The sequence below is a fragment of the Borostomias antarcticus genome (assembly GCF_949987555.1).
Source record: "Borostomias antarcticus genome assembly, chromosome: 25".
Lineage (NCBI taxonomy): Eukaryota > Metazoa > Chordata > Actinopteri > Stomiiformes > Stomiidae > Borostomias > Borostomias antarcticus.
The window spans coordinates 5158334-5185841 of NC_140258.1; the positions used below are offsets into that span (position 1 = coordinate 5158334).

The 27508-nt window shown below is 45.4% G+C and overlaps 1 pseudogene across 1 annotated transcript; it reads right to left on the minus strand.

Moving 5' to 3' along the window:
* Nucleotides 1-112: 112 nt before the first annotated feature.
* LOC311325824 (E3 ubiquitin-protein ligase NEURL1-like) lies at nucleotides 113-27508 on the minus strand (annotated as a pseudogene). The gene is made up of 6 exons: nucleotides 27387-27508; nucleotides 22974-23215; nucleotides 21804-22125; nucleotides 8003-8746; nucleotides 973-1152; nucleotides 113-357 (listed from the first exon to the last, which is right to left on the minus strand). The product of its transcript is annotated as an E3 ubiquitin-protein ligase NEURL1-like (transcript).

The window sequence follows — 27508 nt, forward strand, 5'->3', positions numbered from 1 at the left end:
CCACCGCCACAGAGTCATGTGTCAAGACAGACAGGCCAAGTCCCCAGCAATGTCTATGATGGCCCCGTTGTAAAACCTCTAAGAGCGATGCTTGACACATTTCATGCCGGGCCTACGTGCTCCTGTAGGTCTTTATAATGTCTTTGATTGTCCGTCTGCAGATGGGACAGCAAGCGTTGGCCATCCTCTTCAGCTTGAGGCCGCAGTCATAGCAGAGACACATGTGGCCGCAGGCGTACAACACGGTGTCCACCGCGTTCTCGTAGCAGATGGTGCACTCGTCACTCCACGACGCCGAGCAGGACGGGAAGGCGGGGGATTCTGGGAGGCTGGAGAATGGGGAGCTGGGAGCGGTACCTGTCAGACAGTAGAGTTAGATCATCAGTCATCATCAGGTATCTGCGTCTTCAGTATATTGTACATACAGTGTATCGTGTACTCCTAGACTTATATATTTGTATAGTTATTTATATTTATACAGACTGAATGTATGCAGGTACATATATATCTTACTCTATCCTATACCTTACTGTACATAAGTCTTACATAAGTCTTACTGTACATCTTATCTTATCTTATCTATCTGTATAAGGCATCCTATAAACCTCTTCCTATGACAATGATGATAGTCATAATGATAATATAATCATATTTGTAACTGCTGGATGGCTAGCTCAGTTGGTTGAGCATGAGACTCTTAATCTCAGGGTCGTACTGTGGGTTTGAGTCCCACTTTTGAAATGCCGGATACATTGACAGTAGCCGGCGATTCAACTTTTTAGACACAGTCCTGCCACAAACATCGACTGAAAGAGGAAGGGAAAAGGCAGAGGATTCACAGAAGGACTCTACACGGAAAAAAGAAGTGAAAAGAAAGGATAGAAGGAAGTTTAACGGACGAGTGATTATGATATTCAAAAGAACGAAACGGAGAAAGGTGAGGAAGAGGGAGGGGAGAGAGGTGTGTCTAACCTGTGGAGCTGGTGAATGTCTGAGGGTAGCTGGTGCTCAGGCTGGTGTGGAGGCTGATGTTGAGGTGTGTGTTGAGGTTGGGCTCAGAGCTGCCGCTGCACAGCGGGGTGGGGGTGTTGGGGGTGCAGGACGGAGAGCTGGGAGTGGACGGGCCCCTGGGGTCCACGTGGAGGGACGTCCCTGAGAGCAGACAGGAGCAACGCGTCACTAAAACTGAGATAGGCTAAATGGTGCAAAGTACTACTGTGATTCAGGCGAAAATCTGAATTCTCCTTCAGCAGATGACAGTTCCTGGACCTGTTTTTAGACAATCGATTGAGCTCAGAAACGTTAGCTGAAGATGATAATTACAGGGATGTCAAGTTTGTCCAAAAGTTTGGAGTGAGATTTTTTCACTGAGTCACATCCACCCCCCCCCCCCCCCCCTCCATCAGGTAGATTTGGGTAGCGTTCTATGAGCGCAGGACTTGACATCCCTGTAATTAGCAGACGCAAGACACTCACACACACACACACACACACACACACAAGCACATGCAGACACAGACGCACGCGCACACATACTGTATGCGCACACACACATACATGCACGCGCTGCAAACATGTCAGTCACTAGTCTGTGTGTGTGTCTGTGTGTGGGAAATCTATGAAGGAGTCAGACACACGCTGTCCCTCAGGGCGACAGCAAGACTCTCTGTGTGTCACGCTCCGTCCCCATGCGCTCCGAGCCCCTGGCACTCAGTGTTGGCTCCAGCCCTCACGCTGGCAGCTCATTCCACTGAGGACAATGGCTGTGACCATTCCAAATCCACAAACCTAATATGTCTGGTTGGCACACAACAGTTCTTTTGACACTACTTCACTGGCTTCAACTGTCCATTATAAATCTGTTTGGAAAGTGCCGTTCGCCTGTTGCCTGGCATAACAAGATCTGGTATATCTCAAATGGTTCAACATTTCGGCACAAAGGTACATGATTTAAACCGAACTAAAAAGTTGGATTTCTCCCACATCCTTATGGTCTGTCTGCGATGGCAGAACTCATTGACTTCCCTCCCCAAGATTAAAAGCAAACAGCTGTGTCTTACTCGAAGGGGGGTGGGGCTGAATAGAACAAAGTTTGAGAAATGTTCTCGTAAACCCGTTTGCCATGTGACAAGAATGTACACGAACTATAAGAGAGAAGAGCGTCATGTAGCCTACAGTGCAGAGCCTCAACAGAGCGTGTTAGAGAGCGCCAGTGTCCCTGTTGCTGGTGCCGGACCACCCTACAAGAACTGGTGAGCTCTCGCTTTCGTTCTACATAAACAATCCTCGCTAGCCCCCACGCATGCTGGCCAGACTGTAGCGGGAAAACTGAGTGAAGTCATGTGTTGGTGTCCTGGTAAGCTCTCTGCACTGGAAACACTCTTGTTGGGAGAGAGTGTGAGTGTAAGATGACAGTCAGTCAATGCGGGTCAGTCTGAACGCTAATTTTTAGGGAGGCACCACGCTCTTGTCTGCTAATGGCCTCGTCGACTCATGCACGCGCTCTACTGCTGATCTTTACCCACTTCACATGACCCCTTCCTGATCACCTCTAAAAGGAGATCGGACACCCTTCATGTCTATTCATAACCCCTTTCATCCAGGTCAGGTTTCACATGCGTCAATGTCATGAAGGTGCTCCTGACCTCTGATTTTGGGATTCGCAGGCTGTGAGTGTGTTGGGGTATGCAGGCAGAGCGGGAGGTCTGGCCTGGGATCAGATGAATCCGTGGTGGTTATGCAGTCTATGCACGGTAGCTATCACCACATACTTATCAATAAACGGAATCTGTACCACACCATATGCAGGCTTTTCTTGGTACAGTGTCAGTACATGAGTGATTTAATGCATTTTAAGAAGGCATACACATAGGCTACATACTGTACTGTGTGCAGGCATAGACAGCATGCATAGGCTTAAAGAGGGGGTCAGGTTTTAATAGGACAGTAAATAAAAATCTTGTTTGTTCTGACAGTTACAGTACTACTGTACAGTACCTACTGTAACATTAAGCAGTCGAAAATGTTCAAAGTAAAAAATAAAGAATAAAAAAGACACCACAGATTACGTGACCGGGGCCCTGTACTAGGAAACAGGATTACGGGGTTAGCGCGATAACTTCAGGTTCAAGCCTGGTTTATCCGTACCACGAAGGTGGTTCACTTTTCACAGTGCTATATCGCCATGGTTATTAATGCTGCCGAGCTAATAACCTCCTCCGGGGCGGGTTAAGTTCCAAATTATGGATCAAAGCATATGAAGCTTGGAATCAATTCACTTTGAAAAAGGAATATGGACGTTAGGATTCTATATGGAACTTCAGTGTGCGAATTAAAAAATAATCTACAGTGCGTGAGCAGTGAGAGGTTCTTTAAGAACACTTTTTTTACAAACCAACAAAACCCTCTTTAGCTTTCCCCAATATCATATGAAAAATTGCAGAATGACAGCTGCTTGAGCCATATTTTTCCTTGTGCATTTACAATCATAGACTGTAGGCTATGCACATGGCTTGCGTTTTATTAGCCTACCTGCAGTTTCATGTAGGCTGTGGGTGATGCGGAGAACCAAGTAAAAACACTCATTTTTTATTCAATTTTCAAGTCTTTAATGTTGATTTATTAGACTAGCCTCCTGTTCCTAGGACCAAAGAGAAGTGGGCTACATTTTAATTGAATTGTAGCCCACTTGCAAAGAGAAGTGGGCTACATTTTAATTGAATTGTGATAGCACCAATGCCTGACAATCAATGACGTTATAGGCCACAGGTAGTGTGGGGTTAATGGTGAGCCCTCAAGCACGAAAAGCTCTTCGTAGGGTGCAGCAGCACACCGACAGGATTCTTATCGCTGACTTCGAGGGGAACCCGTTAACAACTGTCATGAGTGTGTACTCTCCCACCAACGCAGCACCAGTTGAGGAAGTGGAGAAGTTCTACGAGGACCTAAGCACAGCGATCCACTATGTGCCGGCTCACAACTTCCTGATAATCCTGGGGGACTTCAATGCGAGGCTCGGACCAGAAGATGCACCCTTCACATACCACAACAACACCAATCGCAACGGAGAACATGTTACTGCTCTGCTCACGGAACACAAGCTCCTGGCCGCCAACACCTTGTTCTGTGAGAGAATGGGCAAGAGATGGACATTCCAGGACCGAGCTACCGGTATGCTACGTCATCTCCACTCCACAGTATGTAGTGACTCCACGTCACTACATACTGTACTGGTAAGAAGGAAATAGAGGACGTCCATCCTCAACGCAGAGTCGTACAGTACGTTTGACTCTGTAGGCTCCGACCACCGTGTGGTCTCTGTGAGGCTGCGTCTGAGCCTGAAGGTCCCCAAGAACTTCCCGAGGCCCCAGCCCAACTGGGAGGCCTTCGCAAGAAGCCCCAACCTCCAGGCCGGCTACATGGCGGAGGTGAGAAGCCGCTTACAACTGCAGGCGGAAGAGGAAAAGCCTCAGACAACATATGGGCAGTTTCTCGCTGCTAACGAGGAGGCAACAAGGAGGGGGGTGCTGACAAAGGGGAGACTCAGAGCCTCCCCCAGATCCAAGCACTCGGAGGTCATGAGGGCGCAGGCATGGATGGGGGAGGCGCATAGAAGCTTAGAGGAAGAGGGGACCACAGAGAGTCGGGAGGTGTTGAATGAGGCCAAACAGCAGCTGTTCAACACCTACACCTACCTATAGGATCAAAGGGGAGGAGCTGATGGAGAAGGTGAGGAAGGTGAGGAAGGTGGAGGCGGTGCATGGCGAACGACAGTACAAAGAGTCATGGAAGGTCATAAACAAGATGAGTGGGTGCAAGAGGTCGAGGGAGGGACAACTAGCAGGCTGCAGCCTAGAGGAGAGAGTGGCCTCCTGGTTCACCCACTTTTGGTATCTCCTAGGCACACACCTGACAGTGGAAGGAGCTGAGGAAGAAATACATGCAGTCCTCACAAATCTTGTGATTGACGATGGCCTCTTTACAGCTAAGGAGTTTGCCACAGCGAAGTCTGCTCTGAAGCAAGGGAAAAGCACTGGGCCGGATGGCATCCTCCAAGAAGTCCCTAAGAACTGTGATCTCGACAACATCATACTGGAGATCTAGCAACAGTGAGGAGTTCGACATCCTAGCAGGGGTGCTACAGGGGGACACTCTTGCCCCCTTCCTCTTCATTGAAGTCCTGGACTACGCGCTTAGGAAAGCCATCAGTGGGCAGGAGCAGGAGCTTGGCTTCATAATAACACCTAGGAAGTCTAGAAGAATCTCCGCTGTAGTCCTGGTGGACCTGGACTATGCAGATGACTGTCTGATGTCCAACCGTGTAGAGCAGGCACAGGAGCTCTTGAACAGAGTAGAGGCAGAATGTGCCAGGGTTGGCCTCAGGTTGAATGAATACGTCTTTTAGACGTCTTTTTCGGACGTTCAAAGACATCCAATTAGAAGCCAGAATGAACGTTTTTTTAGACGTTCAGATATTGAACCTGTTCTGCATGTCCACAGACGTCTAAGAGGGGTCCAAGCCAGACGTTTGAATATTGAGGGGTCCAGCAGATGTACAAATGGGGTTCTGGACCGACGGACATTATTAAGACATGATCTGAACGTCTCCCTGATGTCACATGTTTTCTGGGATATTGCTCCTCTTGTGTAAAATACGGTGGACGGAACTTGGTTATGCATATTGTTTGCCTTGTCTATGGCCGTGTCAGAATACCCATACTAAGGTATGCGATTGGTCATTTCGAGCAAATACCTCCCCTTTTACCGTGAACGCGCTCATACTGTAGCTGGATTGGACCAGCTGGGTACACTTAACGAGTTGATAGCCACCGTCGTAGTGCCATTTGTGCGTGATTGTGGTTTACTCGAGCGAGCTAGCGAAAAGTTATTATGTTGAACAAGCTTCGTATTATGGGCCACAGGAAGAATCGACAGGCGCCCATCTGCACCATTTCACAGCCACAACAACACCCGGCATGGAGAACTGACGATTGGTGAGGTGGCTACATGTCTCCACGGCAACGCATCGCACGGCGGCACAGTATAGAGTGGGCGGACAGAAACGTCACGACTGAACATGTAACGAGGAGCGCAAGCACCCCTCAGGGAGAGAGACCAGAGAGAGAGAGAGGGAGAGAGAAAGAGAGAGAGAGAACCATCGGGAATAGGGAGTAGGTGGAAAACCCGGTGTCTGAAGCCTCTGTGCAATTACATCTGAATAATGCATACAGAGGGCTTCATAAGCAGCAGCTAGCTAACGCGCCTGCCCACTGAGGGCCCACGCACACCAGAAATAACCTCCTCAGTCCTCAGCCCTGGTCTAACACACTCAACTGGAGTGGGGAGGTGAGGGGAGAAGAGGAGAAAAGAGAGAAGAGGAGAGGAGAAAAAAGAGAAGAGAGGAGAGGAAGTCGCACAGGGAACAACACAAAGCCAAGCTGGCGGCCAGGGTATTCAGGTCCTGGAGAGTGAGGACAAATACAGGCCTCCACAGACCTAATACACTCTAGATGATCCACAAACTCTGGCTCAGGAACAACAAGCTTGCTTTCAGGCAAATGTGCCGGCATCATTAAATGTACATCTTCAATGTGTTTTACTTTCAGCCTGTAATCAAAGTATTTCTCAATAGTTTAAAAACAATCTGCTTTCACATTATATCCAGCTCTTGTATCCAATGATACTGTACTGTATTACAGAATCACTGAAAAGCCAAGTGAAATGAAACACGATATGAATGCTCCACTGCTTCCCGTTTATTCTCAATTTCCAACAGCACCCTGGTCTGTCAGACAGCATTTATGGTGTGTTATGTTTCTGATCATCCATCATGTGGACTGGGCCCTGAACCACCCCCTGGCCCTGGGTCCAGCGTTGGCACCCCCATGCCAGCCAGCGGGAGCTGGTTTCAATCAGACCAGGGTTTTTATCCTCTGGATAGGCTGGCCATGCAATGTACTGACTGGGCATCATCAGTTAGCTGTGAGTATGTTACTACAGAATGTGTTTAAAAGCAATCAAAGCCACGTTTCCCCATCCTGTTCCCTGTATTCACTGCATGTGTCTCCACATGGCTCCTATACCAATATACAGATAAGAATGAAAAACCTGATTAATTTTGCTCTCGTGTGAAACAACACTAGTACCCCGGTGGTACGTTTCCATCTGCTGAAGCCACAGCCAATAACAAATGAGTTCACAGAAAACACAAACGAAGATCGGCCTGTTGCCTTCATTTGCAAACAGTGGGTGGAGAATTGGAATGCCAGGAGAGATATATGAGTTGATAACGACTGAGAACGGCCTAGATCAGAGGGAGAGGAAAACTATTTCATGACTTGTTTGCGAAGGAATCCAACCTCTACGGGTCATTCAAGGATCAGACACTGCAGTCATTTATTAATGGAAACAAAGCTACTAAATTTTTAACTGAGAGGGACAATCTATTCGTAAAGCTGTTTTCACAGAAACTTTAATAAAGATCAATGATAAATGATACTTTCATTGCACGGCAAACTGGCATTAAATCGAGATTAACTGAATCGGCCTAATCTGACAGAGACATTACATCTGACAGAAACCACTAATTTTAAATCCAGGTTAATCAGACTGACATATTCGGGGAAAAAGAGGCTGTCATAATCCATGTTTCCATCCACTTCCCACTCAATCGAATTGTGTGAGGATCGCAAAAAATATAATTGCGAATAAAGCCGGTGAACGTGCGTTTCCATCTAGAGCTTTAAATCGGATAAAGCATTTATCACAAAAGACTTTTATCGAACAAGAGAAAATCCGATGAGATCGACAGTACAAACTTTTTGTCGATTTTCATGATTTTTAATCGAATTTTACTGTTTCCATAAGGCATTTTTAATTCGATATAACTTAATTCGCATAAAACGTGTGGATGGAAACATGGCTATAGACACAAGTTCAGAGACATGATACACAGTAAAGACGTCAAACCAGTGCTGAGCCTCTCAGCCCCACTCGTACTCACCCAGGATCCTGAGCTGTGTGAGGGTTCCATGCAGGCAGAAGAACATCCACAGAGGCCTGGAGTTATCCACGCACACCTGCATCCCGGCGCTCGCACCATTGTGGCTGAGCAGGACCTCCCCCTCGCCGTTCACCGCCAAGCCCAGGATGTCTCCGCTCTGTGCCGCTGTGCGGCACACGGCCCAGAACTCCTTCCTGTCCACCAGGGCCTCGGGGTCGTGGGGCAGGTCGCCAGGCCGCAGGCTGCCTGGGTCACAGGATGTCACGCCGTACGACAGGGACCCCGGGCGCGCCGGCGGCCCCGCCTTCGTCACCTTGACGAACACGGTCTCGCCGGGACGGGGTGCGCGGCTGGTGAAGACCAGCGTCCTCTCACCCTCGCCGGCCCGCGGCTCCACACGGGCCACCGTGTGTTCGTCCAGCGCGGTGACGTGGGAGCCGCGGAGCGGGTGGAAGTGCATGTCGCTGTCCAGCAGCGGGGGCAGGAGAGAGCACTGCTGGGAGTTCTGGGAGTTCTGGGGGACGTGGCAGGAGGAGGAGGCGGATGAGCCGAGCGGGTGGAGACGTTCCTCCGACCCCTCCTCCTCCTCCTCCTCCTCCTCCTGCGGCTCGCGGTGCCTCTGCAGGCGTAGGTCACACAGGCTGACGGAGAGCCGGGGGTCGTCAGGGTCGCGGCGCATCGAGGCCCGGTGGGCGGCGGTGAAGGAACGGGACCGGAGACTGTCCAGAGGAACCATCTCGCTGTCTGTGGAGACAGAGGACACACGTTCATCTCTCACGTGGTTGGTAATGCTACGAAGGGCGTCGCGATTTGACTAAGCATTTGAGTGCATGTTCAAAGTGGTGATGAAATGTAGCAAAGATAGTTTGGAGTATGTGCATGTGTGTACTGTATGTTTGCCATTCACTGCCATATCTACCCCTGGTGAGTAAACATCTAGGGAGCAGAGATGCACAAAATACTAGGATGTTCATACGTTCAAGAGTATTTGAAGGGGGTTATTGCCGGAGGGCAACTGCTGTACAATATCACTGTGAAAGACACATACTGTAATAGCCTTACGTAATGTTGACGACATGCGCCGTTCAGCTGGATCCACTACAAAGAAAACCCAGATATTACCCAGATCTATAGCTGTACCACACACTGCGTGTGCGTTGAACTGGACAGGACAGCCGACCACACTGGCCAGTCACTCAGTTCTCTAACCCACACCGGCTAACCGATGGTGTGTGTGCCGAGGACAACCTAGAGAGAGAGAGAGAGAGGCTAGGCTAGTCTCCCAGGCTCTCAAACCCACACATGCTCACCATGGAACGCTATGAAGGAATGTACCCGCAATTAGGGGGAGAAGTCTGGAACTTGGTTAACATATTTTTTTATTGAGATGAAAGGCTGTGAATATTTAATATGCGCTCTTGCTCATTTGCAACGACGGATCAAGCCATCGTGGTGGCATCATTATTTGCAACCCTTATTTGAAACAGGTTTCAGAAAGCGGTGTGACCCTCCAAGTCAGAATAACAGAGGGGTTACAGTGTGTACTCTGCCCTGTGTCCACCAGGATCATGTGAAGCATGTGTCTGGGTGTTAAAGGCTCTGCCCTTTTCTGTTGCTGAGAGGGAGGGACATTCTAAAACGCCACCAGTATCACCTTTCTTTTGGCCGTGCGACACACCGATAAATAGCCTCCTCTGTGCTAATTTCGCTTACTGACGGATGTGACCCCCCCACAGCAGTTCATAGATAGAGGAAACCACACGGTCTGTCCAAGCACAGGCCTGGGAGCGGGGTACAAACGGATCGTACAGTAGAACGCTTTGGGGACTGGCTGCCAAAATTAAGCTGGTCCTCAAAAACACGGAAAGCTAAAATTAGCCCCACTGGACACGTGAGAAGAGGTGCTAAAGCCAGGGGTTGACTGAGTGACAGAATGGCTAAGCTGCTTCATTGTGTGGCTTTCACCCTCAATCGGCTTAAGGAGGAGATAAAGACACAGAGTAAGAGAGAAAAGAGAGAACGAGAAAGCAAGAGAGAGAACGAGAAAGCAAGTGAGAGAAAAGAGAGAGAAAGTGAAAGTGAGAGAAAGAGAACTGGAGAGATGTAGAGAGAGAGAAAGCGAGACAGAGGTAGAGAGGGAGAGAGAAGAGAGAGAGAGAGAGAGAGAAAGAAAAAGAGGAGAAAAGGAGGAGAAAGAGAGAAAGAGAGAGGTCTCGCCACCTCAGACCCCTCCTTTATCTCACACAGACAGCACATCTCCGGTCAAAGACTGCTTGACCCTAATAGCTTCCTCAGTCAAGGGGGTCCACAAACAGCCACCAGGGTCTTATAATTAGCCACCTTATCTACAGCACTTCAAGGTAAAACTTAGCTGCAAATTGTACCCAAGAAATGATGGAGCTTGAAGATACAATTGTCTTTGTACTGCTTTTCACACATGCAGTGTCCTCAAGTGTCTTAGGCACTCATTATTGGTGATACTCAGGAAGGTGCTGTGAGGAAAACTGCTGCAGTAACAGGAACTATAGGATGATGTCAGGATTACCCAGGGGGGAAATATGCCACTCAGGGTTATTATGTGTGTGTGTGTGTGTGTGTGTGTGTGTGTGTGTGTGTGTGTGTGTGTGTGTGTATGCGTACGCGTGTGCGTATATGTGTGTGTGTAGCCTTTGTGTGTGTGTGTGCTTGCACCTTAATTTAGATCCTGTTTATGCAGGGAAACAAACTGTTCTCATACAGTAACAAACCCGAGGATCCCTCCCTAGCCTCTAAAGCAGCCTCTAAAACACGGCATGGCCTCTCTCAAGGCCCCCTCAGGTTTCGAACTTCACGGAGGTGTTAATTTCGTCAACAAAAACTGTGACGAGAATTATTCGTCAAGGAACTTTATTTAGTTATGAGACCATAACTAAATAAAAGTCAATTTATGACAAAAACTATGACGAAATCTATTGACACCATTTGCTTTTATTCGACTAAATCTACTGTAGTCGACTAATCGACTAAAATCTTAATGCTATTTAGACAACTAAAACTAGACTAAAACTAAAACAATTCAGATGACTAAAATATGACTAAAACTAAATAGCATTTTAGTCAAAAGACTGATTAAAACTAAATCAAAATGTGTCAAAATTAACACTGTGGAGGAGCCTTCCCTCGGTGTGATATACCATGAAACAATTATTCCAATGGCACACACACCACAGCAAACAAGCTTTTGGTTTTGGCATGGGTTGAGGCTGCTTTATTGCAGCTGACAATAAGCCAAGTGTGATTAGCCTGTAAGCTGGGAGTTTAGGAGCTAGGTTCCTCTCAGTGCCTGGTGTTTCACTGCCTCCCCTCGTTAAACGTCAGTCACATACAGACAGGTGCAGGCCTGCATCTTTTGTGCTCTCGAGCTTGCTTGAAGCTATTGTGAAGGAAAAAATAAGCCAGACATTCACTGTGGTCTGACTAATGCCACTTTTTTGAAGGGTTCACATCTTTAACTAGTTAATTTGGCTGTGGTTTTTATAATAGAGCATATTAAGAATAATGGTGATTACACTCTACTTAAAATGACAAAAGTTCAAGTTCAAGTTCAAATTACAGAAAGTCCCAAGTTTTCTGAGGCAAATTGTAATCACATTTTCAGTCATGACAGAAAACAATGGCCATGATAAAGTAGGTGTCCACTGGGAACAAAGAAGAATTCTAAACCAGGTGAACTTCCAAACAGGTACCAACTGTTTTTTTGTGTGTTTTTTTTAAAGCAGTGTTTATGGTTGTAGACAAGGTCTGTCGATCATCCAACTCCCTGCTCTTTAGTCAGTCTATTTCCTGCCTGGGGGCAGTCACTTCAGGAAAGGCAAGGTGAAGTCCTGTCCCATGACTGATTGAGACATGATGGTGGCTGAGAAACTCGAGCCCCACAGCTTAAACCAGTCAGACCAGTTGAGGACTGGGATGTGAAAGGCTGGGAAGAAGAAAATCCAGAATAAGGAGGCACTGTAGACATCTTGTTTCACTCAATCAACATTCAAGGTGGATTTCAATGCTAGTCTACCTGTAAGGTTTACATAATCTACCCAGTCTCTGTGCTCTATTTCTCCTGGTTCTGCAGGAGCCAGTCCAGTCCTGGTTCTGAGACCGATGGCTATTCCCCTCTCATCCCAGAGAGAGCACCTGCCAGCATAAAAACAGAGCATTATTCTGGTGGATCTATTCAGACCGCACAAACAATCAGCTCTTTCCTATACAGTACTCCCCAGCCAACCCAAACAAACTCTCCCTCTCTGTCAAAGCAGACAGCTGAAAACGTGCAAAGGTAAAAATATCATTCTCCTCAACCTGGTAAATATATTGCAGGGTTATTGCCGTGTTTAAAATCTGGGAAGCTAGTTACAGTTCACTAAAGGTATTTTAATCTGAATGATTCTCAATTAGTTGGGAAATGCTTCGCAGGTATCCTATGCCCTTTTTAGTCTTCCAGAGACCAGAACCTGGCATGCCACTGGGAGAGACCTGAAAGCTCTTGATTCACTCCCTGGCGAAGTGAAACTGGATTAGGGGGCTTTTGGGATTTTAGTGAGAGTGTCTCTACAACCTCCACAAGGTCAGTGTGTGTGTCCGTGCAAGTGAGTGTACTGTGTATGTGTGTGTGAGAGAGAGTGTGTGTGTGTGTGTGTGTGTGTGTGTGTGTGTGTGTGTGAGTGTGTGTGTGGGTGTGTGAGTGAGTGAGTGAGTGTGTGTGTGCTTGTGTGTGATGGGGAAGGATTTTCTGTAAGTATGCATGGCTGGAGGGCCTCACCTCTGTCCTGAGTGAGTGAGTGAGGTCATCCATCAAGAGAAAGAAAGGATAGGATGTGTGTGTATGTGTGTGTGTGTGTGTGTGTGTGTGTGTGTGAGGGGGGGGGTCTGTCTGTCCCAAAAAGGAGACAGAGGGGCTTTTGCTTATCAGGGAAAAAAAGAGAGAGAGCCCTGGGGAGAATCCACATTGATGAGCTTTTAAGGAGTGGTATCCTAGCTGCACAAGTGAGTGTGTGTGTGTGTGTGTGTGTGTGTGTGTGTGTGTGTATGTGCGTGTGTGTGCGGTCATGCACATGTGTGCCTGCGTGTTTGTACAAGTGTGTGTGTGTGTGTGTGCGTGTAGTGGGAGTGGAGGTGCTTAGGTGTCAGGTTTTGACATGCTGAGGGCATCTAGGGTATATAATTATGTTTGAATGAACTCCGAGATGCCAAATGTAACAGGATATGCTACATATGTGGAAATTTCGAAGACCAAATTGAATTCTTTGGTCAGGTGCCAGATGTTTCTGATATTTGGACTTCCATAGTGGAAAAAATATGAGATGGGTGTCGCCGAGGTGACAAATGGCCACAAGGAAAGACAGTAGAGTCAGCACCTTACAGTGCCAGAAGGGCACATCGTCCCCTCGGTCACCACCGAATATTAGCGGTGTGCAACAGTCTCAGGGTTCAGGGGACTTAAAAGTTTCCTTCCTCGTCTTGCCATTTTTGCTGGAACGTGTGGTATATTTGTCTTGTCGTGTATGTGTATTGCTTCTACTGATTTAAGATGTTGAATATCTTCATTATTGAGGGATAAATTTGGTCTCAGTGTTGATGCTGTCTGACCATGCACACTTTTCCACAATTACAGTCTCATCTCATTGTTTTGGTCGAGGACAGACAGGATAAATCCAGTGAAATGTCCAAACACAGAGAGCTCTCTATTGATGCGGGACTCTCTGGCCATCTGAAAGTGATTAGTTTCTCTGTGAAGGCGTCCCCTTGTGTCGGTGGGGCTCCCCAGAGCTCCCCCTGTATCGGTAAAGCTCCCCAGATCCATGACCTGACAGAGTCCATTACTATTTCCATTGTGATTTCATTGCAAATCTGGTCGATTCCATCCGGACAGATTAAATCAAGGGTTGAGGCGCAGCAGCCTGTGTAGACATTTATTTTTGTTTCGACAAATCAAATAAATTTGAAGCGCTGAGGTCATTTGAAAAAGAGCTCTCTCCAGTATACACTGTTTCAACCCTGGTTATATGAAGGGATAGATGATATCGTTGTGTACATGAATGGTTAGATGAGGTTGTGTATACAGTATGAAGGGATAGGTGAGGTTGTGTATATGAAGGGATAGGTGAGGTTGTGTATATGAAGGGATAGATGAGGTTGTTGTGTATACGAAGGGTTAGATGAGGTTGTTGTGTATATGAAGGGTTAGATGAGGTCGTATATATGAAGGGATAGATGAGGTTGTGTATATGAAGGAATAGATGAGGTAATGTATATGAAGAGATAGATGAGGTTGTTGTGTATACGAAGGGTTAGATGAGGTTGTTGTGTATATGAAGGGTTAGATGAGGTTGTTGTGTATATGAAGGGTTAGATGAGGTCGTATATATGAAGGGATAGATGAGATTGTTGTATATATGAAGGGATAGATGAGGTTGTGTATATGAAGAGATAGATGAGGTTGTGTATATGAAGAGATAGATGAGGTTGTGTATATGAAGAGATAGATGAGGTTGTTGTGTATATGAAGGGATAGATGAGGTTGTATATATGAAGAGATAGATGAGGTTGTGTATATGAAGGGTTAGATGAGGTCGTATATATGAAGGGTTAGATGAGGTTGTGTATATGAAGGGATAGATGAGATTGTTGTATATATGAAGGGATAGATGAGGTTGTTGTATATATGAAGGGTTAGATGAGATTGTTGTATATATGAAGAGATAGATGAGGTTGTGTATATGAAGAGATAGATGAGGTTGTGTATATGAAGAGATAGATGAGGTTGTGTATATGAAGAGATAGATGAGGTTGTGTATATGAAGAGATAGATGAGGTTGTGTATATGAAGGGTTAGATGAGGTCGTATATATGAAGGGATAGATGAGGTTGTGTACAGTATATGAAGGGATAGATGAGGTTGTGTACAGTATATGAAGAGATAGATGAGGTTGTATATATGAAGAGATAGATGAGGTTGTGTATATGAAGAGATAGATGAGGTTGTGTATACAAAGGGATAGATGAGGTTGTTGTGTATATGAAGGAATAGATGAGGCTGTTGTGTATACGAAGGGATAGATGAGGTTGTGTATATGAAGAGATAGATGAGGTTGTTGTGTATATGAAGGAATAGATGAGGTTGTGTATATGAAGAGATAGATGAGGTTGTTGTGTATATGAAGGAATAGATGAGGCTGTTGTGTATATGAAGGGTTAGATGAGGTCGTATATATGAAGGGATAGATGAGGTTGTGTATATGAAGAGATAGATGAGGTTGTTGTGTATATGAAGGAATAGATGAGGCTGTTGTGTATATGAAGGAATAGATGAGGTTGTGTATATGAAGAGATAGATGAGGTTGTTGTGTATATGAAGGGTTAGATGAGATTGTTGTATATATGAAGAGATAGATGAGGTTGTGTATATGAAGAGATAGATGAGGTTGTTGTGTATATGAAGAGATAGATGAGGTTGTTGTGTATATGAAGGAATAGATGAGGTTGTGTATATGAAGAGATAGATGAGGTTGTTGTGTATATGAAGGAATAGATGAGGCTGTTGTGTATATAAAGGGTTAGATGACATAGTTGTGTATACGAAGGGATAGATGAGGTTGCTAAAGTTAAGATGAAGTCAATGCCACATTTAAGTTTCTATTGTCACTTATGACCAGGTGATATACTGTACTTGGAAGTGATTGGAGAGATGTATCTTGAGCCAGTCCACAAACGGTGAACTATAACAAGATACTGAAAAAAGGCACAAGTTCTCAACCTGATGAACATAACCTGAGAGTTCTCACCCTGATGAACATAACCTGAGAGTTCTCAGAAAACACTTTCCAAAATTGAGAAACTTGGAACAGTATAATGCATAATCCAAAAACAAAACTTTAATCAGGTTTAAACGTCCAATCACTGATGCATTTGTGCATGATTGATTACTGTGATCAGAAGGAGAAAGAGAGAGAGAGAGAGAGAGAGAGAGAGAGGATAGAGAGAGATGTAGTATGATTCATGATTTGAACCCAATTCTGCCAAAAACAAACCGTGCACAGTGAATTACCAAAATGTTTATAATATGGAGACACTTAGCCTGTTTGACAATGGCCTCGGGCTCGACACAGACCTATAACAGATGACTCTCCATCGTGGTACCCTCCCTGAACTCCAGGGTGTATTGGTTTTGGAGGATGCAGTTGTAAGTGCCAGACCGATAATAGAGGTATTAGAAGAGATTCTGCGAGCCCTCGGGTCCATCACAGAGTTCCATAAATCATACGTAATGAAGGAGCTGAGCACCCCTGAACTTTCCTTCACAGGACAACATACTGCCTCATGGACATTCTGGAGAGAACCTCTTGGTCCACGTACTAAACTCTACAATTCTATCCAGGGCGTGGTCACACAGTGCCTCATCGACAGCATTTAAGTGTAGAAATGTTTATATTAAATTTAGTTTTAAGGCTTAGGGTTAGAGTTCACTATGTTATAGTGAGTGGTGAATGCCCCAAAAAAACTATTTCAACTGTTTTACCCTAGTAAATAGGCTAGACTGACTGACTGGCTGACTGACTGGCTGGCTGACTGGATGGATGGATGGATGGATGGATGGATGGATGGATGGATGGATGGATGGATGGATGACTGACTGACTGACTGACTGACTGACTGACTGACTGACTGACTGACTGACTGACTGAACGACTGACTGACTGACTGAACGACTGACTGAACGACTGGCTGGCTTGCTAGGCTGGCTGCTGAGGCTAGATTGCCCCTATCTGATCTCTCTTGATTGAAAACTATTTCTATCCTCAGATCAAGACTATGTGCAGCCATAGATAACATATTTGGTGGTGACAAATGAAACACAAAGTGAGTAATGTATGTGTGTGCGTGTGCGTGTGCGTGTGTGTGTGTGTGTGTGTGTGTGTGTGGTGCGTGTGTGTGTGTGTGTGTGGTGCGTGTGTGAATGCTGACAGAAATAGACATGATGCAGGGAAAGGACTACATAATAGGCATCCAACCAGCCTAAAATATTGAACATGTTTTTTGCTGTAAAATGCTGAGGGAGCTGTTGAGAAAAAGTGAAAAGGGATAAGATGTAGATGTAGTGATGTAGTCGTAGTCTAGTACTGTGTAAGATGTAGATGTAGTGATGTAGTAGTAGTCTAGTACTGTGTGAGATGTAGATGTAGTGATGTAGTAGTAGTCTAGTACTGTGTAAGATGTAGATGTAGTGATGTAGTAGTAGTCTAGTACTGTGTAAGATGTAGATGTAGTGATGTAGTCGTAGTCTAGTACTGTGTGAGATGTAGATGTAGTGATGTAGTAGTAGTACTGTGTGAGATGTAGATGTAGTGATGTAGTCGTAGTCTAGTAGCCTACTGTGTAAGATGTAGATGTAGTGATGTTGTAGTAGTTGCAGTGATGAGAGGACCTTTTCTGAGCCTATTTCCCTACATAAAATCTGGCCACTATTCGTCTAATCTTCCCTGATGACTAAAGGGACAGTTTCTACTTGGGGATGTTAGCTAACGCTAGCTTCAGACATTCCTAGCACTTTGTCTGTGATGAAGTGACTCGTTTTACTCCGGTAAACAAACTCCTAACGTTGAGCCTGCCTCATCCATCAAAAAGAAGCCCTTCATTCACTGATGAGTAAAGTGCTTATTTGCCCTGTAAGCAAGCCTTCGCACCTGTGATGCGCTGCGGCCACAGAGCCTCAGGAGCTTGGCACCATAAACAAACACAGTATAGCGTTTCATTCTCAGAGGAGCCAAAGGTCTCATGCGGGAGCGGCATTCACATTCATGTTTATCAAGACTGTGACTATGTTTTCCAACCGGAGAATAGCGTGAGCATTGTGACATTGTGTCTACAGTGCTGTTTCGTCCTACACAACAAACCTCTGATTCACCTCACAGTGGGAAAGTTTTTGGTTGCCGTAAGCGCTGCTCCGATGGGAAATTTAAAAACAGCAAAGGTTATCTTGACCATACATCTAGAAGCAGGGGAGTGAGTCATCTGTTCACTGAGCTAGCATTCAATAACAAACAAGGCGGGTGAATAATCTGTTCATTGAACTAGCATTCAACACAAATTCTCTTCTAAACAACTGTAAAAAAAAAAAGAAAAAAAAAGAAAAACAGGAATCAACCATTAATTCCCTCTGTTTTCCCTTTAAAAGCATGGGGTTAGGTATTGTATACTATGGCTTGCAAGAACATTCTGAATGGAGATGGCGTTTAAGCATGAAAAGATACAGTACTGTACGCTGAGCCAGTACAGCTTTGAAAAACACCATTCTGAAGGAAACAACATTGTGTACAGTACGTCTTTTGTAATGGTCTTTTGGTCTTGCACAGCACCTTTATCCAGCCAGCCTGGACTGTACCAACTACCAAGCTACTCTTTATTCAGCCTGGACTGTACCAACTACCAAGCTCCTCTGTATTCCTGTATCTGCGTGAGTAGGAAGAACGGGATGATGTAACAGATCTTTCTTGAACTGCATGGGTAGCATTGTTGGTCTGGACAGCCCCCTGAAGGCTTCGTTTGATTCCAGAAGATTAATTTAGCTTCCCCAGTTATGCAACAGCATCTCGGCTTTCAAGCCGTCTCAACAGTCTCACCTTTGACTCCTTGCATGGGCGGCTAGGTGCCGAGCTACAGTACGCTCCCTAGATAGCAGCTTAGACAGGAAGCAACACTGTGTCTCACAAGCACCGATCAAGACCTGACCAAGGCCGGCTGTATAAGTGCTGTCACTAACACTAAAAACAAAGTGGAAAAAGAGGATAATATAACATAAAAGGAATAAAATTTGGGACATTCATGAAAACATTGATGAAAGTAATATAATAGAGTGTCTATTTCCAACGCTCACAACATTCTCTATTTTATCTCTGATACAACATAGCGATTCACCACTTCCCCGAACATCAGTCAAATCACCCATCATAAGAAGTAAGAGGAAGGACATTCATCTTTCCTCTGAGCTTAAGCTGCACTGCTGTAACACTAATGCTGCCTGACATGTGATCAGGGACACTTGTGATATCAATCCATCAAATCTAGAAATGAGGACGACTCCGAGAGAGGACATGAGCGATCACAGCCGTGGACCAAGACGGAACGCTTCCCTGGGAGAAGCAGGGTGATGGGTGAGCTGGTGAAAGCCCAGTTAAAGGCAGCAACATCAAGCCACTAGCATGGAACGACGCAGGCATTGGTTTATGAGCAAGTCAAGATGTGAAGGGTGTAACCTGTCTGAGAATCATCGCGACACAAGTTTCAATCATCTGGAAATATTTTGTGGCTCACTGTGACATGGTGGCGTGTCACGCTCAGAAAATCCCGACGATTATTTATCATTAGAAAAGCTTACTCAGATGTCATTAATCTCCGTGCATTTTTCTCCTCAAATATCCCATTTGTTTCCCCATGTTGACTTCAACAGCCAGATCAAGGTCATCTGTCTGTGCCAGGTCAAGCCTTCACTCCACGACTGTGTTTGTTCACTAAACCTCCCATTAGGTCTCTGTAGAATACAGCGGGCCTGAAAAAACCCTCCCCGAGAGATTACATGATAAATAGTTTTACCCACAACAGGTGAAACTCCATCAGCTGCCGCTGCGTTAGTGCCAGCCCTTGGTGTAAGCATCATTAAGTATAGAAATGTGCCCCTCTGTTGAAGGAAACCGAGCACAAGCACCAGGTCACCGAGGTAGCCTTTGATGTGGCCGGCCATATTTCAGGGACTAAGTGCTTCTTGAACTGCAGCCAACTGCTGGGCCAATACTCGGCCTCTGAGATATACCATGCTCTTGACTGGTGACGTCCTCGGGCTATAGCGGAGATCTGATAGTGAAGTGCCCCTTCAGCTGACAGAGGGCTGAGACTCCTCTGGTGTAGGGGTGGTGCAGGGTTTCAGGGAAGAGACAGTGGGAAACTACGCTAGCCCACAGCGGACATGGGGGTTGGCTGTACCTACATGCAGCATATATTCTACTGAAACCTTTTAAATAGGAAATATCAAACTCTCAACAAGTGCACAGGGAACCTGTTCATCCCCACCCATGATGCATGCCGGCATAGTATAGGCCCAGCATAGTTTTGGTTTGGAATAAAATGTAAGCATTTATACAAATTAAGTAGTGAATTAAAATATCTGTGATTAAAATAGTTAATATAAAAATAACCTCAAGTGATTTAAACTTTCTGTGGGACTGAAAATACGTAAGGAAAATGACAATGTTAAAAACAACAACTAAAAAAATGAGGCCATGCAACAAAATGATATGATAATCTGCCGTTCATTTAACATGTGTCCACAACAGTTTCTTTCAGGAGTACGCCTTGAAACATAGTCTATTGCTCCCTCTGCTGTCCATATAGTGTTACTGCCGCCATAGTGGATCTGCTCAATCCATTCTACAAGGTCTAAGAACAAGCACCAAAAGACCTACTAAACACCTCAAGCTCTAAACTCTGTGGATTTAGAAAGTAGACGGGCTCCTGAGTAGAACAGAGTATACTTTTACTGAGACACCAAGCATAGCTTTTTATGTACCACGCAAAAATGTACTTAGCAATGGGAAAAATTAATTGTGACTAGTGCCCCCCGGTGGCTGGCTCTGGTACATGTGTGACAAACGCACACATGATCGCATGCGCTAATGTACAGCACGCAAGCAACAAGCACAAAGGGTCAAAGTAATATCCCCCCACTCCTCGATTTCATTGGATCGGCGGGGCGGGGCGGGGCGGGGGGGGGGGGGGGGGGGGACAATAAAATAGCATGTGCTATAAATGTGTGAATTTTCCCTCAGGGACCCTGGTCATACAGGGCAAATCACGAGTGAGGTAATGTTTAGTAGAAGTGGGTGATCCAACGCTAAAGATGCGCATTCCAATGCTGAGACCACGACCAGGACATTCCGCTGGCACTCATGTCTGGCAAGCTTCAGACACCTCGTCCCCTGACATCATCTCCCCACCATGTCTGTCGAGGAACGGGAGCTCGCCGCCGCAGCGAGGCCACTGAACTCCAGATAGTGGCACTCTTGTGCTGGATAGCCCAACGGGAGATAGCGTGCTGCTCGCTGTCAGCTAGCGCCGCCATAAATGAGTTTAAACAGCGCTATCTAGACAATATGGGAGCCTCTTCTATTTTTATTAATGGTGATGACAGCTTTCATTCCTTGCAGCGAGGGAGTGTCATTCTTGGAAACAACTGCCTATATGTTGACTGAGGTAGTGTAATGTTCTTGGGGGAAAAAATTTGCTTTGATTTTGTCTAGGAAAGGTACAGTTTACCACACACCAGTTAGCTAATGTGTTTTACAACTCCCTTCAACAGCTAACTTAAAACAAACATATATAAACCTGTATTCGAAGACTGAGTGGGAAAGTTTTCCTTAATTAGATGAAATTAAAATAAATTCAAACCTATCAAACAGGATTGTTAACTTTTCAAAATGGAGGCTTTGTTTTTCCAGACGTTCTCAAATTCCCCTGTACTTACATTTCTTTGATTCTAACAACTGTGTAACTATGCAACCTTTCTTATCTTCTCTAGGGATCGTTTTTCCATTGGACTATTTTGGTGTGTTGTGTGGGAAAACCACCGCAGATCAAGTGCAACATCACCCGACAATCACTACAACACACACTACTGACTAGCCTGAGATTCAATGGGATCTGGCCTCACTCACTTCCTGCACAGTGCATTGAAACAAACCTCCACACGCTACTACCCCCCACAACTGTGTGTGTATCTTACCCAGCAGCTGGACCCCTCGTGTCAGGCCGTAAACATCGATGAGGGCCCAGAGCGGCTCGGAAGAGTGGACCCCGCTGAAGAACAGCATGGGGCTGGAGTCGTTGATGCGGTAGAAGACGCGTCCCTTCTTGTCCACCCAGAAGGAGATGATGTTGCCCTCGTTGGAGAGCTCCTCAGGCAGGGCCTTGGCCCAGAACCCCGACTGGGAGACCAGGTCAGGACAGGCGTACTTGGGCAGGTTGTCCGGGTTGATCCTGGACGGGTCTTTGGAGGTGAAGCCCAGGCGCAGCGCTCCACTCCAGCAGCACTGCTTCTTCGTTATCTGGGGAGTAAACGTGCATTTAGGGGTTTAAAGAAAAACAAACATCTCCTTTATGTATTATTCATGTTTTATGTTTATAATTTATGTCCTTGTCTTGTGTCTTAAATGTAGTTTCATTTTGTGTCTCTGCAGTCCTTTGTTTTTGTTTGTCTCTTTTTGTACCCGGGCTGCCACCCGGGCTGATGTAACAGTTGGTTGGGGGGCGCATTATAAATAAAAATAACATAACATAACATAACAGAACATAACATAACATGTGGATACAGTATGTTATTCATTGTAGACAAACAGGACAGAACGTACAGTATGACTAACTGTTACACCATGACCGGCTTCATGATGGGGAATGTCCTTGTCCCATTTCATTAAAATCGTTTGCATTTTCCACAATGAGATCTAAACATTCTGTAGACCACATGTTGCGTATACATATGTAGTTAACAAACAAACAACAAGAATTGGCACACGTCTGTTTATCACTGGCAGACAAACTATTCCTGTCTTATCTCATTTAAAACCTCTATTTGCATTGCATTTGCCGTGCAAGATAGCTATGTGGCTCACATGGTAATGCTTGCTTTGCTTTTTCACTTTTGAGACCTAGATGGACTGATAGGTGTAGTGGAAACTTGAGTTCAGCTGTTTAGGGCCACACAGACGGAGGTAGGGGCATAACAGAGGCATGAGAAAGTGCATGTTGTGTGAGAGAGAAAGTATATATGCGGGATTGTGCTTAAGAAACAGACAGCGAGCGAGCGAGCGAGAGAGAGAGAGAGAGAGAGAGAGAGAGAGAGAGAGAGAGAAGAGGAATTGCTCACAGTCATGGTCCACTCTCCTAGTCCACGTACCTTCAGCCGGACCTGCTCGTACAGGGCGATAGGCCTGTTACTGAAGGTGATGGCGTTGCAGAAGCTGGCCTGCCTCTTCACGGTCCTCTGAGCCAGGTCCATTTGGATCTGAGAGCCCTTGGTGCTGGGGTGGAAGAGCAGAGGATGGGAGGCCAGACCGCCACACGACTGCAGGGGCAGGAAGCGCTTGGGCATGTGGGGGCAGCGGTGGGAGGTGGAGGGGAACGGGCCACCCAGAGAATCTAGAGGGGGGGTGTACAGTATAAAGGTAGACAGTTACTGTAGATGTATGTACATGTATCGTACCATAGATTTGACTGTTAAGGAATCAACTATGATGTTTAATATGGTCTGGAGTCTGAACAAAACACCAGAAAGACATAAACATGCCCATCCGCATTGAGCATCTGATTGTATTAGGTGTGAATGCATGCGCGTTCAATATCATTCAGCATAAATCCACATGCTCAAATAATCATTGCTGTAGATGCATTTCACTTGATCTCTATACAATTCAAATAGGAGTGTAAACGTAATAGCAAAACGGTCTGTTAGTCATCTAGATTTTCTCCTTGGATGAGAAAACGTCTCTGTGCCAGGGGAGCGTTGTGCAGCTGTGAGAAACTCATTCAAAACAAGATAATTTCAGTAATTGGTAATCTCCTGTAACACCCTCCATTTTTTATTTTGTTGGTATTATACATCCTGCCAATTTGGCACTGGTTTTTGAGTTTATCTTCATAACACAACAAATCTACAGAGCAACGGAGAGCAGCAGCACAGATAACAATGATGAAACTGAAGGAATGGGAGATGGCACAACCCTGACGTGATGGCTGGAGCTCATTAAGAGCTGGGGTTAGTCAACCTAGACCTTGCGATGTGACTCATGTTTAATTGATTGTGCAGGGACAGCGCTGTCTTAATGAATGGAATATAGGCAGTCGTAGCCTTTATGGAGCACCAGAACCAGCAAAAATGAAAAATAGTTATGGCTACTCAGCATTCCATTCAAAGAGCAAACAAAAGGCCTGGCAGTATAACAGAACTGTCAAGGATGTCTACCGCATGACTCACGACTGTATTATCATTAAATAACAATGGATGCATGACATACGTTACACAGAAAAAAATAGATTCCCTATCTAACAACATAATTTTAACACTTTAGATCTATTTTAACCATACTTTGTGAATACTTAATATCTATTTCAAGTATCCATTGGCATCACATTTGTTAACCAGCTTCCGGTCATGAATCTCTCCACCGCACTCAGTCTTTGACACGAAATAGGCTTTTCCTCACAGTTCACCCTGATAAGGAGTCGGCTTGGAGCCAGTGTGAGTGGTAAATCAACAGTTCCCCTCTGGCGGTTAACCTAATCTCTCTTACCCGCCAACACAGCCTCACATGTCATTTCTAAGAATTATAGCAAGGCCAAGGACACTGTGTTGTCATCGAGGTTTTCTTTGAGATAATCTTGTAAACAAACCAATGAGCATCTTGTAAACAAACCAATGAGCATCTTGTAAACAAACCAATGAGCATCTTGTAAACAAAGCAATGAGCATCTTGTCAACAAAGCAATGAGCATCTTGTAAAGGTGTGCAGGGTGAATAAGAGATCGGTCCGTTGGGGGTGTTGATGGTATATTGTTAAATACTGGTAGGGCAAGTCATTTTGGCACCTTGAGCATTCCAGAGTTGGGTGCATGTCTGTGCGTGTCCGTGTGTGTGTGTGTGTGTGTGCGCGCATGAGGAAGAGTTAAGCAGACTAATCTGGACACATGCCCTTAGGAGCCGAGTTATTCTTGCCCATCTGCTGCTGACTTCTGAGGGTCAAGAGCTGCTCAGGACCCAGGAAACAAATCAATTAGGCAGCCAACATTGGCAGCAACGCATCATGTGACTTTCGAAACCACAGGCTACAGTATAGTGGAATACAGCAGTTTCAGTTTCAATGCAAGAATACTGGACAGTGGATGCCCAATTACATTATCCATGTGTGGATAAATTGTACAGTAAATATAGCATCATCTGATGAGGAAATTCGATCAGGAAACAACCAAGAATGTTCTGGTCGAGAAGACTTAGTCATTTCCTTTTGTGGAGCTATTTTCCACTATCGTCAAAGCACTTGCATATTGCTGTTGCCAAGTGAACTGGCTTAGGAAAAGTACAGAGTGTTTGTTTAACCATACTTCTGAAAGTATGGCTGTGCCTACCTTCTGGTCTGCACGGTAGTACGATGCCACACATGGCACAGCTACAGACATCGGAGAGTGACCTGACAGGTTCTACATTCAGCAGAGCTCCACCATGATAAAGAGAGGCGCCTCGACAAGCGTCACATGCAGGTTAAGGACAGGAAATATTACGCACGCACGAACGCACGAACGCACGAACGCACACACACACACACACACACACACACACACACACACACACACACACACACACACACACACACACACACACACACACACACACACTCAAGCCACAGGTGCCATTGATTGGTCAGGAGTCACTCAGGACAAACAAAAGTTGGAGTTGGAGACAGAATCTGGGCAGACTCAGCTGGCCTCCTCCTCCCTGTCTCCTCCTCTCTCTCTCTCCCTCTCCTCCTCCTCCCTGTCTCCTCCTCTCTCTCTCTCTCTCTCTCCCCCTCCCTCTCCTCCTCCCTGTCTCCTCCTCTCTCTCTCCCTCCCTCCCTCCCTCCCTCCCTCTCCTCCTCCTCCTCCCTGTCTCCTCCTCTCTCTCTCCCTCCCTCCCTCTCCTCCTCCCTGTCTCCTCCTCTCTCTCCCTCCCTCTCCTCCTCCTCTGTCCTCCCTCTCTCCTCCCCTCTCTCCTCTTCTCTTTCCTACCTCCCTCTCTCTCCCTCCCTCCCTCTCCTCCTCTCTCTACTCCTTTGCTCAACTCCCCCCCTCTCCCCTGCTCTCTTTCCTCCCTCTCTCTTCCCTCCTCTATCCTCCTTGATGTTACTGTTAGGCATCAATGTGTTTCACCATTGAGTACTGTAGGTTCACATACTATTTGAAATATTTTGGCTTGCTTGAGTGTGAGGCGGCTGGGGAAACAGCCCACTGGTTCCATTGTTCTACACATGAACAATCAAACACGGTTAAGTATTTGAAATTATTTCAAATTGTATTTTTACCCACGTCTGGGTACAACCTGGCCCAGTCTTAATGTGGGTAGATGTTAACCAAGGACCGTTGGTTCTCTAGTGTGCGGCTGACACTCACAAGCGGACCCCTGGAGTGCACAGGACATTATGCCAATAGTAGTAGTAGCCTACAGTAAGCCTCGACCTGCCTTGACCTTAACAGCTCAAATTCGGACTTGCTGGTGATGAGTGTAGTTAAGGTAAGGTAGCTGTATGGAAACCTGGCAGTGTATACATGTTGTTCCCTGTGCAACCACTAGGGGCAGTACACAGGAGTGTTCAAAGGTTCTAAAGGCCAGCCTACCTTGTGTACCGAGTCCCCAATTATGTGTCCATCTGAAGTGATATGCAGTTATGCAGATTATTATTATTATGATTATTATTATTATTCAATTGCACAGCATGCAGAAAAGGAAACAAATTGTTTGCAAATGTATTCAGTCAAGATATTGAAACACAGGCTATTCAAAAGATATTCGGCAATTCCTGCAAAGAAGTCTAACATTGTTTGTTCCAATTCCCATGTAGCCTAGTATGTGTTCTAATTAACATCACGATGTATAATTCATATTATAATTACTTTAGACAAGAACAACAACATTTATAAGCCACGCACGGGCACAGGATCTGACAGAGGAATTTATTGAATTTATTCTAGCACAGCCAATGACAAAGTTGCTCTATTTCTTGGCTATATCAAGGCAGTTCGTTTTGAAACATCTGATACGTCATTTGACAACACCTGTCAGTGAGAGGGGATTAATGCAGTCAATGGTTGTGCCTGTGGTTATATTATAGAGAATCACCAGGGGGTTGATGTTTATACTTTAACTCCTAAAACATTCAACTCAGATCAATTTACCCCAGTGATACATTAATAGCAAACTCATTTCACAGTTTAAATTAAGTAAAATCATACATTTCAGGATGATCTGTCACCAGATCCAGAGCACAATAACAAAACAAGCATGAAAATAATATTTACTCTATACAAACCGCAGATATTTGTATTGAAAGCCTACTCTACAACATAACATCATACTTAATTCGGCTTCTGTGTACATTCACTTTCTTCCTTGCAACACTTTTAGGCTACTTGCTACCTCGCTAGGTGTACACACTGTAAAGAAAGGTAGAATTCGCTCGCCCCTAAAACTCCACGATCCATACAGATTATTGTCTTATTTATCCTCTAGGATTTGATTTGGACGTTACAGATAATCGAAGTCAATGTCAAAAATCCTTACCGTACAAGGTATTCCTGGTCATCTGACCTCCCATGGTTATTGTATGCAAGGTGAATTCCTCTTGACTGGTTTTACTCATGAGAAATATTCACGGAGAAAACGTGTTTCCTTGCTGTCAACAT